Here is a 5,761-nt window from a genome sequence, read left to right as displayed (position 1 = left end):
ACTAACAAACTTGAGTAACTCCTTCTCGAGTTTACTTCAACAAATAGAACAGGCTATCTACTTACAAGCTGCCCTTTAAAAGCACCAAAGAGTACTATGTTCTTTGAATCTCCACTTTTCTCTTCAGTATTTATGCTGAATTGCTATTGGCTATTGCCAGAAACCCAGAGAAGGCAATGGCACCCCACTCCAGTACTCTTGCTTGAAAAATCCCATGGACAGAGGAGCCTAGTAGGCTGCAGCCCATGAGGTCACTAAGAGTCGGACACGACTGAGTGACTTCACTTTCACTGTTCAGTTTCATGCATTGGAGAAGGAAATGGCAACCCACTTCAGTGTTCTTGCCTGGAGATTCCCAGGGACAGAGGAGTCTGGTAGGAGGCCGTCTATGGGGTCGCACAGAGCCGGACATGACTGAAGCGACTTAATAGCAGCAGCAGCAGCATTGCCAGAAACCAAATTCATATCGGAAGATAACAACTAGGTTTAAATACCACAGTATTAGTGGCAGTGGTAAGGTGACACCTGCAAATAAAGCAGACTCAGTGAGTGGCCTGAAGAGGTGCTGAGAAGAAAAACAGCCATCAGTTTATGTCATGAACCCAGGAGCCTCCCAGTTATAAATGGGTAAGCCTCTGAGGAAAGACCTTGTGTTATGTAGGTCTCCACTAAAAGCAGCCTTTGCAAAATGATTAATAATAACAAATCTTACCCTATTTGTACATCCAAAATAATCTCGGAAAATATGAAATACATTGATAATATATTCTTAACTAAAACTAATCTGCATTAAACTTGTATCACCTATGAATGAGCTTCCCCAGTGGTTCATGGGTAAAGAACACACCTACAATGCAGGAACCACAGGAGATGTGAGTTCAGTCCTTGGGTTGGACAGATCCCCTGGAGAAGGGAATGGCAACCCACTGCAGTATTCCTGCCTGGAAAATCCCATGGACAAAGGAGGTTGGTGGGCTACAGTTCACAGGGTGGCAAATGGCGAAGAGTTGGCCACGACTGAAGCGATCTAGCATGCACAGACGTATGAATGGACTACAAGTATGACTCTTTAATTAGAATACCTACCTTAAAGGTTAGGACCCTCAGATTCATTTTCCCTACAGCAACTAGTATTATCTAAAAACAAAATTTAGCTAGGCTATGTAAAAACTCAGAATCTGTATTATTTTCACCTATTTGGTAAAGCTCTGGCTTTTTAGCATCCCTGCAATGTTCTGTTCATCCTGGCCTGGCCTGCCTCCCAGCCTCATTTCTTCCACCTCCCACTGTAACCCCATGCTCTAATCTAATCTAAATTTCACTCAGTCGCATCTAGCTCTTTGCAACCCCATGGACTATACAGTCCATGGAATTCTCCAGGCCAGAATGCTGGAGTGGGTAGCCTATCCCTTCTCCAGGGGATCTTCCTGACCCATGAATTGAACCAGGGTCTCCTGCATTGCAGGCATATTCTTTACCAACTGAGCTATGAAGGAAGCCCTACATGCTAAAAGGCTATTATTCTCAGAATCCTATAGCATGAAAAACTGAGCTGAATTTAACTGCATTTTTTCAGATTTATTTTTGTTTCAAAGCAGACAGTTTATCTTATTAGATTACAGTCAGTAAGCATTTACTCAATAAATGCATTCCCATTATCTTATTATTCTCAGAGTCAGAAGATAATTCCTAATGATTTGTCTAAATTTTTCTTTTAATAATTCAAATGTTTTTCTGCAACCTACCTCTTATGGGAATATAGATTAAATTGCATCATTACACACACACCTTCAAATACTGAGAGTTGTTGCAGAGTGAGAATTCTTTTTCTTTTTTAAACAATTAGTGTCTGTGCTCAGTTGCTCATTCATGTCCAGCTCTTTGCAACTCTATGGACTGTAGCCCATCAGGCTTCTCTGTCCATTTTAACATAGCAATTTGCATATTAATAACTTTTTGAATAGTGAAGGTAGATGGAGATTCCCTTTAGACTATTTTTCTGGAATAATTTAAAGAAGATTTAAAGACTGAAATTCATATCTATTACAATGGATAGTAATCATCGCTTTGTAAGAAAATATGAAAATTACAAAATAAATGGAAAAAAAATTCACAGACATCCCATGTGTCAGAAGATGACTACTCTATGCAAATGTGGAAAGCTTGATAAGTATTACAATTTATTCTTTTAAGAGTGTGGGCATCCTTGAGTTATTATTTCTCTAGAGAGCAGTAGTAAAGTGGGCAGCTGGTACTCACATAGGGTGTACATAACAGCTTTCCCACAACTAGGATACAAGTTCCTATGTAATTGGATTTTTGAATGAGGTGACAAGTACTTCCAAGTTTTCTATCAGTTACTCTCTAAGGTGTTATTCAAAATACTCTATATAACAACAGTATAATAAGTGCCAACCAATCAGAGTGCATACCTAGCCATTCAGAACAGACACCAGTCATAAACAGCTAGCACAGCAATGTGGATTGAATCAGCCCTGGCTATGCTGGAATTCTCATTAAAAGACGAAATCATTTGCCTTTAGAGTACTGGCCAAGGCTTCAAAATATCCCTCTCTAAACATAAAGAAAAGGAAATTCACACTAGACTTTCTTTTCTTATTTTCTTTTTCTTCAAGCACAATAATCTGTTAAGAGCCAATCTGATTGGTGGATATTAGAAGACAGAAATTGAACTGAGACTGGAAAAGTTGTTAGAAATGCTATTTTTTGAGTGTGTAAAATTTTTATAGTGCATGTAAAATTTTTCTACAGAGTATGGTCATTTGGCTAATAAACTTCAGTTAAGGAAAAATAATGCCTTTTGGGAGAAACTTTACCTTGACACTACTATAATATCCCTCATGAACCTCCACCAATTACTATAAGTTGAAATAATGCATATGAAGATTTTCATACAATTGTTTTAAGAACATAGTAAGTATTCTAAAAATTCCACTACTACTATTTTTGTTATTGACACCAAAGGGCAAGCTCAGGATGAAATTGTGCAGCAAGGGGATGGGTTTCATGATATTCATCATTTTCTCATTCTTAGGCTATGTACTTCACTTTCTCTCCACCCATCATCTCTTACATATGAGTAAAAGTTCACATTACAGATCCAACCTTTCTTCTCGTCTTCATGCACCGATCATATGTATGTATCCTGTTTTCCAAGCTCTGCTCATGATTGAAAATACAATCATTTGACATTTTTCTCTCATGCACCCTCTCTCTCTTTTTTTTTTAACATGCATTTATTTGGCTGTACCAGGTCTTAGTTGTAGCACATAGGATCTTTAGTGGCAACATGCGGGATTTTGTGCCCTGACCAGGGATCTAACTTGGCCTCCTGCATTGGGAGTGCTGAGTCCTTAACGCTAGACTACCAGGGAAGTCTCCTGAAATTCTTTCAATGGACAACAATGATTGACAGTATCCCTGTTCTTTTTGGCCTCAACATGCTTACATTTCCACAAGGATCTTAAAAATTTATTGTAAATGTTATATCAAAGAACCTTTGGTAATTTCAGAGAAACTGAAACTGAAAGTCACTCAGTTGTGTCTGACTCTTTGCGACCCAATGGTCTGTAGCCTACAAGGCTCCTCAGTCCATGGGATTTTCCAGGCAAGAATATAGGAGTGAGTTGCCCTTTCCTTCTCCAGGGGATCTTCCTGACCCAGGAATCAAACCTGGGTCTCCCACATTGCAGGCAGATTCTTTACCCTCTGAGCTACCATAAGGACTCAATTTCAGAGACAGTGACTATAAAAAAAGAAATATTCTGACATGCACCCACATGGTACAGAAGGGCGACTTATGCCCTCTTTCAGTGAAGAGGAAGCAGACTTCTAATTTATTATATCTGCTTATGCATATGATATTTATTTGGTTGTAACTCCTTTTAATGGTGACATGAAACCTCAGGTCAGGAACAAGCTAGCTTATTTTGAATCTTTCCATTGTGTTTTCATAGGAGGTTTCTAAGAATAACTGAAGATTATAATCTATGGAAATAGTCTTACTCATTTTAGTTGAACATTTCTAGTTTTATTCATAAAGTTCTTTTTTATTTTTTTCTGCTTCAGAATAAGAATTGTAGGGTTGGACCCATTAAGTTTATTTTATCACTTTTAATGCAAAGATTATTACTGTAATTTACATATCTCAGTAAGAGCCAAAAGCTTCCTGCTGTGGCTTTTTCTACCAATGTGCTACAAATTAACAACCAAACTACATTAAAGCAAATGAAAAAAAATGCAATTCTTTTCAGTATAAAGAAAATTATCTGCCCACGAGACTGTATAATTCTTTCAATAAGATTTCAAAAACAAGAAAACAAAATTTTTATGTAAACTACTTTAATGTTTTAGTCCCATCTGAGACAGTAACATAAATCTTGAGAAAATGTAGTAAAATCATATTGATCACCAAAATGAAAACATTAACTTTGAGTCTGTGAACTATGCTTAAAGTCATAAGAGAAAAATGTGCATCAGTGATATTTTGGAGAATCACTGAGGCATTAATCATGTAGAAATTATTGAAATATGGTTTATCCTATTTCTCACTAGTACCAAAGCATAAACTTTTGGTAACAATCCAATACTTCAACAATGAGTTCTCACAAAGAAACAGCCCATTCAGAAATTGGAATTAATATGTCATTACTCAAAATATGCCAGGGTCCATTTCTATGCCTTATATCTTAATGAATATCCCTAGATCACCTAAGTATCTTGTCTAACACTGTCACTCACAGGTTTTACCAGGATAATGGAAAAATAATTTCAAGAGTCTGTCAACAGGGATCAGTCTTCCAATGACCTGCACTTACTGCTCCCTTAATTCATATGTTGAAGCTCTAACCCTCAATCTGATGGTATTTAGAGTATGGCCTTTGGGAGGGAGGTAATTAAGTTTAGATGAAGTCATGAAGGTGGGCCTCATGATGGGATTAGTGATCTTGTTAGAAGAGAGATACTAGAGCTCTCTGTTTTCCATATGATGATTCAAGGAAAATGTGGCCAACTACAAACCAAGGGAGTTGTTGCCAGGAATACACTCTGCTAGCACATTCATTTTGGACTTTACAGCCTCCCCGATAAATGTCTGTTGATTAAGCCACCCAGTCTACGATGTTGGTATGCCTTAACCTTAGCAAATGCATTTACCAAGGATTTATGAGATGCTAGGGGCTTCCTTGGTGACTCAGATAGTAAAGAATCTGCCTGCAATGCAGGAGACCCAGGTTTGATCCCTGGGTAGGGAAGATCCCTTGGAGAAGGGAATAACTATGCACTCCAGCACTCCAGTATTGTTGCCTGAAGAATTCCATGGACAGAGGAGCCTGGTGGGTTACAGTCCACAGGATAACAAATAGCCAGACATGACTAAGACACTAACACTTTCACTTTTCACCATGATATGCTGAACATGGACGTGAAGTCACTCAGTCCTGTCTTGCTCTTCTCGACCCCATGGACTGTAGCCCGCCAGGCTCCTCTGTCCATGGGGATTCTTCAGGCAAGAATACTGGAGTGGGTTGCCATTTTGCAAATTAATGACTTATCTTTTCTATTATCTCTTTTAATGTTTAAGACAACCTAGTATGGTGATTGCCATTATCATTGCCACTTTACAGATAAAGAAACTGAAACAGAGAATAAATAATTTACCCAAGGTTACACAGATAGTCAGTGGCAGAAAAATCTTCTGACCTCAGACTATTATATTAATTATAACATAATTCTATCCCAT

This window comes from Capricornis sumatraensis, chromosome 13 (assembly GCF_032405125.1).
Source record: "Capricornis sumatraensis isolate serow.1 chromosome 13, serow.2, whole genome shotgun sequence".
NCBI lineage: Eukaryota > Metazoa > Chordata > Mammalia > Artiodactyla > Bovidae > Capricornis > Capricornis sumatraensis.
The sequence above is the reverse complement of the archived record's forward strand: the minus strand, read 5'-3'. Positions refer to the sequence as shown.